This window comes from Lutra lutra, chromosome 7 (assembly GCF_902655055.1).
Source record: "Lutra lutra chromosome 7, mLutLut1.2, whole genome shotgun sequence".
NCBI lineage: Eukaryota > Metazoa > Chordata > Mammalia > Carnivora > Mustelidae > Lutra > Lutra lutra.
Genome location: NC_062284.1, coordinates 3495593 through 3504123, shown reverse-complemented (window position 1 = coordinate 3504123; position 8531 = coordinate 3495593). Strand labels below are relative to the sequence as shown.

The following is an 8531-nucleotide window of genomic DNA, read 5'->3' as shown; positions in this document are numbered from 1 at the left end:
CAGTCACAATTTTCTCGAAACATTTTGTAAACTTCTGTTTTGCGCTCAACCAAAGCGGGAATCTTTGGACTCCCCTTTATGGACAAAAGAAATATTATGCCCTTCTGACCCTCCCTCTTCTTTCCTTACCTTTCAGATTCTTCTAACATTGAAAATCTGATCAGATTATAGGTATGTGTTGTCATGTAACAAATTATCCTAAAATGTAATAGCTTAAGACAACGAATGGTTTAGTCTCAGGACGTGGCTTAGCTGGGAGTCCTCTGGCTCGGTCTCTAGTAAGCCTGTAGTCAACTGGGGGAGCATTTGCTTCCAAGCCCCCTTCCCCCATGTGGCTATGGGCAAGTGTCAGACCTCTTTGCTTTTGATAACTCTGCCAGTTATCAGTTTCTTGCCACATGGGTCTATCCATGGGGCAACTCAACATGGTGGCAGTGCTTTGCTCAGAGCAAGCAAGGGGGAAAGCAAGAGAGAACAAGAGATGGAGAGCAAGATGGAAGGCGGCGTCTTTCCGTAACGTGATCTCACAGGGCACATGCCATTACTTCTGCTCCAGTCTGTTAGAAAAGTGTCCCGCTCACACGGCAGGGCAGGGGATCTCACGAAGACCTGAACACCCGGGGGTGGGTGGGTGGGGAGGGGCTCTACGGGAGTCCCCTCCAACGCTGTGTGTGCAGTATAAAAAAAGTCCTGTGTTCTTTTCAACTGTTTTCCCTCCTGTTCCAATATCTGCACCAGTTATTTAGAAAATAGTAACCCTTTCCCCCTGTTCATTGTAAAAACCTGATGTAGATTTTTATACTTACGTCCATAACTTAATTGCAGTAAGTCACCATGATTTTTGCAATCGTAACTTCCCAATTAATAGTTCCTTCACTAATTCCGACCAATGATTTGAACACTCTTGAAGAAGATCCGCATGGACAGCACTAAGCTTATTAATGTTTTTGAGTCTCTCCAAACCTTACAATGTCTTTCAGCTTCCCTTGTATACGAACAACCCGTGACTAGAAATAAAATCCCCATGGGTTGCATCAATGTCTTACTGGACTCCAGGTTTTTCTCCACTTTGAACGTTGGCTATTTCAGAAGAGACATATGGAGCAAGCTTGATTTTAACCCCCTTGAATGTTTCCCTTGAGGTTTAAGAATATGCGAGGATATGTATTAATATTGTTTCTTTTTTATTGATCAAAGCTGGAATAAGGCAAATCCTCCTGATTTCCAAGCTCATTTTTTCCTCTGCCAAATTCTGCGCACTTTTATAACCTATTTCTTTTTTTTTTTTTCATTTTAAAGTAGGCTCTGTGCCCAACGTGGGGCTTGAACTCACGACCCTGAGATCAAGAGTTGCGTGCTCTATGGGCTGAGCCAGCCCAGTGCTCATAACCTATTCTTAATCAGCTGTTGTTTTCTTTATCAGGAAAGTTTTATTCAGTTTGGTGGAGAGCTCAGGGTCTTGTTCTTCATATACATTATCTTCTTTTGCTTCATTTAAAATATTTTATATGGACTTATCCAGCTTTTGGCATCTAATTTATGGTTTATCATCTATTTGGATGACCAGCTTTTCTGCAGTTTGCATTCTGCTCTTACCACTTTTATTTATTTATTTTTAAAGATTTTATTTATTTATTTGAGAGAGAGACAGTGAGAGAGAGCGTGAGTGAGGAGAAGGTCAGAGGGAGAAGCAGACTCCCCATGGAGCTGAGAGCCCGATGTGGGACTCGATCCCGGGACTCCGGGATCATGACCCAAGCCGAAGGCAGTCGTCCAACCAACTGAGCCACCCAGGCGTCCCAGCTCTTACCACTTTTAAATGAAGACCCAATTTCAGTTATTATGGATATAATGTTGTGGCATTCTCTTTTTGTGATGACCTGTTTATTGGTGTAATGAATTCCTTCATCTCCTTGGAAATAGCAGCTTTATCTTCAAGTTAACATAGATGAAAAGAAAGACTCTCCTTTGGGGTCTTCCATATTCTTCAGTACTGCGGAATTTCTTTATAGGTCCCACGTTTCTTTGAGCTTTTCTAAAAGTCTTTAGTGTGTTTGTCTGGAAGACTAGAGGGACTGGATTTCCCAAAAACCCCACATCCCGTGATTCATTTGAACACGGAGAGCTCTCCCTGGGACTAGTGCCAAAGGTTCAATCCAAAGGTTGCCAACAACTCCCTTAGGAAGTTCCTGGATCTGAAAATGAAGGAGAGACCAGGAAAAGCTGCAGGTTAGCTAACCTAATTCTTCCTTGGAGTAAGACTGGAGTATAAATCAATCAGGAGGTATAGGTCACTCAGCCTGCTTCTGCTGGATGGCTGAACAAAGCAACTCTAGAGCAGACTGAGTGTTTTCTCATTCACGCTGCTGAATTATTTCTTTGTGTTGGCTCGTGTTACAACATTTCCTTCTTATCTTAAGCATCTTCAGGTAACTTCTACCCAAATTTACAGTCCACACTTCATCTACCATTCTATTTTCCCCCTCATTTGGGCTTTCTTTGTTCACAATCCATTCCCATCTCTTTGGGTTCACTTTTCTTCTTGCTGAAGTAAATCCTTTGGTAGTTTTTTCAGTGAGAATCTGTGAAGGGCAGATGCCCGTTGACTTTGCAAATCTGAAAAAGTTTTTCTTTTGCTCTGACTTGTGAATGATACTTTAGCTGTGTGAAGAACTCAGAACAGATTCTTTTTTCTTTCCGTACTTCGACCACGTTATTCCCCTGTAAGTCTCTGGCTTCTGATACTGCTCACAAGTGGTCCACTGTTGATCTGTCTAATACACCGCTGCAGAAACTGTCTTGCCTCTTACATGACTTTGATTTTTTTCCTTTTTATCCTTAATTTTTTGCGGCTTAATATGATGTATCTATAAATGATTTAGTTGCATGCTCTGTTTTTGGGTGTTTTTTTCTTTCACTATGAGGAAAAAATCTCAGCCAACATTTTTCAACTGTTGGTCTCCTATCCTCCTATCTTCACTATCCTCTTACTTCAGACTACTATTAGACCTATGCTGGAACCTGCTGGAATCTCTCTATCCATCCTCTGGGTTCTGAACTCTCTTTGTTATCTACCTTTATTGTGCTGGGTAAAATTCTTGGTACTATTTCTCAATTTGCTACTTTTCTTTTTATGTTCCATACAGAGGAGTATTTTTTTTACCTTAGCGAATACATTCTTCAGTTCTAAGATTTATTTTAAGTTCTTTATCATTTTCCCTTATTCTTGTTTTTTTTCTGCCTGTTTTGTTTCATAGCTTTTTTATTCTTTTATGGATGTTATTCATTCATTTATCCCTTTGAAGACCCTAAAATAGTAATTTTCAGGCAGCTCTATTCTTATCATGTCAGCTGGAATGAATTCACCTACTCACTGTTGATTTAAAACTTAATGCAAGAGGGGCGCCTGGGTGGCTCAGTGGGTTAAAGCCTCTGCCTTCGGCTCAGGTTATGATCTCAGGGTTCTGGGATTGAGCCCCGCATCGGGCTCTCTGCTCTGCGGGGAGCCTGCTTCCCTCTCTCTCTGCCTGCCTCTCTGCCTACTTGTGATCTCTCTCTGTCAAATAAATAAATAAAATCTTTAAACAACAACAACAACAACAAAAACTTAATGCAAGAGTCGGAACCAGATCTAAGATCAGTGTGTACAACCGAGATTGACGTGGGACTCCCTGACCCACTAAGGAAGCCTGAAAAAAAAAATATGGCCTTTCGGGTGGTAACGATCTCCACGAGTACATGCCCCTTGTGAAGGACCTCCTTCACCCATCCTGGAAGAGAAGAGGAAGCCGAGGAAGAAGGGCCTGGTACAGAGCCCCAAACCCTACCCCATGGATGTGAAGTGCCATGCGGAGACAGTAGTTTTGTGTGTTGGCTGCCCCACTGTCCTTTGCCAGCCCACAGGAGGAAAAGCAAAGCTTACAGAAGGATGCTTCTTCCTAAGGAAGCAGCACGAAAGCACCCTGATTCAAGGTGAGTGGGAAATCATTCCAATAAGCACTTTTTGGATAAAAAATATGCTAAGGCTTCCACCTGGGCCTCTGGCTCTTAAAAAGCCAGCTACCTAGGGAGGTGGGAGAAGCTCTACCTGGTGACCTAGGCTGGAGAGAAGGCCCCCGTCCCTGCTCAGTGTTTGAATCTGGACTTTATTGCAACGATCCTGGCTTTGGTCTCCTGTCTCTCACGGGGTGCTTTCGGACCCGTCAGCTTTGCCCACCACTTGTCAGCTATGATTTCCGAAAAATTTAGAGTCCACGAAAGTACTTATTTTCTTTTTGAGCTTGGCTATGTATTTGTCCTGTTCTGTTTTTTACATCTTTTTTTTTTTAAGATTTTATTTATTGATTTGACAGAGAGATCACAAGTAGGCAGAGAGGCAGGCAGAGAGAGAGAGGGAAGCAGGCTCCCTGCTGAGCAGAGAGCCCGATGCGGGGCTCGATCCCAGGACCCTGAGATCATGACCTGAGCTGAAGGCAGAGGCTTAACTCACTGAGCCACCCAGGCGCCCCTGTTTTTTACATCTTATGTACCGTTGTCACCTGTAGAGGTAAAGAGGAACCCAGAGTGTGAACTTAACCCAACTTTGACTCGAGTCCTGCTTCTAAACATATAATTTATATGGGCAGTTCCATCTCCGTTCATGCCTTCGGTGTCTCTCCATCTCAGCAAGGTGTTCTGAGTCCCACAACAACTTCAGAGGCCGCTTGCAACAAGCATGTGTCAGATGCGGTTCCTTAATTGTGAATTTCTATTTTATCACCCATTTTGAAAATTAGCAGAATCATACGACATATTAGCATCCCAAGGGCAGGTTTTATCTACCTCTAAATGCCGCGGGAATCTTTGACCCATAAAGATCATTTCAAGGGATGTGACCATTATGTTAACCTACTACCAGTGTTACGTTATTTCCAGCTCGCAGCTCTTACTTACACTGATTTGCTTGGTTCTCTTAGGCAGAGATATTTACTGAGGACTTTGCTCCTGGTCCAGTGCTGCCCTGGGGCTGGAGGCCATCGAGCGCACAGGGCATCCACGGAGGCTCCGGCCCTCGGTGCACACTTACATGGTTACACAGACGTGTAATAGTTGGAACAAAGGGAAAGCACAGTGGTGAGGGCGGGATGTCCTGCCGACACCCAGGGAGCAGATCTGAGGTGATGGTCACTGCCATATCCTCTTCTTGCCATCCCCCAAGCACCTAGGTGTCACTGCAACCTCTCCCCTTTACTCTTTTGGCCCCGGGGTTCTCGCGCACATGCGTGTGTGTGTGTGTGTGTGTGTGTATATGTGTGTGGGTGTGTGTGTGTCCCTCCTTATGCTTTGTGGCTGGAAGGTATAAACCTTGCAGACAACTGCCTTAGTTCCCCACTGTCCTACTCTTTTTTTTTTTTAAGATATTATTTATTTATTTGACAGAGATCACAAGTAGGCAGAGACACAGGCAGAGAGAGAGGGAAGCAGGCTCCCCACAGAGCAGAGAGCCCGATGTGGGACTCGATCCCAGGACCCTGAGATCATGACCTGAGCCGAAGGCAGAAGCTCAACCCACTGAGCCACCCAGGCGCCCCACTGTCCTGCTCTTAAGGAAGGACTCCTGTCCAGGGTTTAGTAGGCGGTGCTAGGAGCACAAAACGGAGGACACTGAGAGACAAAGGGCTCGTGGCTCCTATCAGGAGCTAAACCTGGAGTCCAGTGGCCAGTGAGGCTGAGCAGCAGGTATCTACATTCTGATTTGGGGAGAGCCTCCAGGATCATGCAGCGAGGCCGACGGGGGCTAGTCAGCCAGCCCATGCACACTGCGACACGGAGAATGCCAAAGAGTGGAGAATGCCTACAAAAATGTGGCCAGAAGTAGCACGCTAGGAGAAGGAGCCCTTCACCACTCCTCTTCTGCTCACTTTGGCGGCTGAAGGTGAGACAACTCATCCGTTCCCACCTGCATGCTTGTCCTGTTGCACGCAAGAGAGAGGAGGGAGTTTTCGCGTTTCTAAATTTTGTTTCACATCTTGCCAATCTTGTTATGTAGGAGTTCTGAGAAGGGACTCCCCCCTCGATACATACCCTTCTTACAAGGAGGCACTCTCATATTTTTATTCTGTTCTGTTTCCTTCTATCACAGTCTATTTTATTTAAAGATAGAAAATCTGCAAAATTTCATGAATGGATGAATGGGTGAACAAAATACGATCTCTATCTATTTATCTATCTAGCTATCTATCTCCATGATCGATATTTACGAATGGAAATTTGTTTTACCTTAAAAAGGATGGAAATCCTGTCACATGTTATCCTATGGATGAAGTTTAAGGACATTACACTAAGTGAAATAGCCAGGCTCTGGCTAAAATACTAAAAGTAAGTATTGTATGCTGCCACTTGTTATATGAGGCACCTAAGGGTCTTCGCATTTGCAGAGACAGAAAGCAGAAGGGTGGTGGCCAGGGGCTGGGGAAGAGGGGAAAGGGGAGCTATGGATGGTTATGGAGTTTCAGTTTTGCAGGATAAGAGAGTTCTGGAGTTGGACGGTGGTGCTTGTTGGTGACTGTACTTAACACGACTGAGGTGTATAAATAGCGAAGACGGTAAATTTTATGTTAGGTGGTGTGTGTCCTTGTTGTTTTAACCCCCACATAAAACACAATGAGGTCATTGTGACAAAGCAAGGGGGCTCTGAGGGGCCCTGCCTAAGGTGGGGTGAGTCAGGGAGGACTCCCCAGCAGAAGTGGCATTTAAAGCCAAGACCTAAGGGGTGAATGAAGTTAACCATGGCAGGGAGTGGAGGCTCCAGGCAGAAGAAGCCTCCTGACTGTGAACAGGTTAAGCCTTATCAAGTCCTGTGTGGGTTCCTGCTGTCAAACGGCTTCCTGCTCTCAATCTCTTTCCACCTACACACTGATCCAGATTAATTTTCTAGAACACTGTCTGGATCATGCCAGTCTCCCACCTTCCTGGTTAATCCTTCCAGAACGTTCTTCTTTTTGTCTGCTGATCAACCCCTCTGCCTGCTGCTCAAGGCCCTCTCCTCCCGGCCCCACCCTGGCCAGTCAACACCCCGCTCCCCCCGCACCCAGGTGAACCCTGGCACCAGATGTCCCTGCGCCACAGTCCCTGGACACACACCTCTGCTCTTTTAGGTGTGCCCTCCTTTCCACCCCCCACCCCATGTCCCCGTCCCTCTTGTGCCTTCGACCCCTCTCCACGCCCTTTCTGCAGTCTGCGGCCTGGTGTTTAGCTATTTTTTAACTCCCCCTCCTCCTTCCCCACCTCTGCACACACCCTTCCCCAGGGAACGGAGCCTTACTCAAGGTCAGAGTCCCTGGTGCTCAGAGCCCTGTTCAAGGGCCTAACAACACTTCCCAGGACCTAACAGTCATGGTGATCCTGAGTCCCCAAGGTCCGCAGCTCTCCACCAGCCCGGGGCAGCTGCTGACCTGAGGCCGCTGTGCGCCAGGAAGCAGCCTGTTTACCCTCGGCCCTGAGCCCCTCTCCAGCACCTTCCATCTCCTCCTGACATTCTTGAGCCGAACCTCTCCTGACCAGGCCCTCCAGATGCTTAACAGGATTATCTGCCTAACAGCGCAGCCCTCCCAGGCGGGTGATTTTATCCCCGGAAAAGCGAGGGCAGGGACAAGCATGAAGGCACATTTTCCCAGAGCCCAGAGGACACCCTCTGGGGCTAGGGGTGGGGGCCTGGGGGGGTGCAGAGGACTCAGGGGGCTGCCCCGCCTCGGGCCTGCTCTCCTGAGAAGCCCAGCCAGTGGTCTGACCTGGAGCAGGGCTACCACCACAAAGCCGGGGTTTGCACTGGGATCTCGGTGACTGGCAAAGGCCGCGGGGCTGTGGGGCGGAGAGGAGCGGCGGGGGCGGAGGGGGGAGGCGCGGGGGTAGGGAAATCCACCTGGATGCCATCAGTCTTGCCAGAGTAAACAGAGCTGACAGGAGTGCTCGCCGGCAGCCTGGTACAGGTTAGGGGGGGTCACCACAGCGGCCTGGTGACCCGCCTGCCTGAAGGTAGAGACGCTCTGGAATCTGTCACAAAGGACAGAGCTGAAAGCTCATTCCTCGTGGAATGAACCCGTTTCCTGGCATTCCACACAACGGGGAGCGAGGATGCTTTTAAAAATGTCTTAAATGTAAATCTGAGCTGGGATCAAATACACACATTTAAAGCAAAACAAACAAAAGAGATTCACCCTCGACAACCTCAAAGCAGGATCCCTAGTCTACATGTCACTAGCCATAAAAAAATACCTTCCTCAGAGCTCTTTCTTAGTTTTCTGGAAGCGGGAGGGTTTAGAAAGCATAGCTGGACGTAGCAGGAGAACCTACCAATTGATTATCTAGAACTCTCCATCACAATGGCAGGGCCGAACTCGAGCAAAGGTCTTTTATTAATATCCTATAATATCAGGGATGGAAACCTCTCTGTGTCTCTTCCTAAGAGCAAACCCTGCAAACACTCACTTCTTCTTAGTGTGACTATGAAAGTGACAGCAGTGGCATAGTTAGCATACTTCCCAGCACTCTCC

At 46.9% G+C, this 8531-nt stretch overlaps 1 pseudogene; it reads left to right on the top strand.

Moving 5' to 3' along the window:
* The first annotated feature begins 3738 nt into the window (after positions 1 to 3738).
* LOC125103812 (40S ribosomal protein S27-like) lies at positions 3739 to 7437 on the top strand (annotated as a pseudogene).
* The last annotated feature ends 1094 nt before the right edge of the window (positions 7438 to 8531 follow it).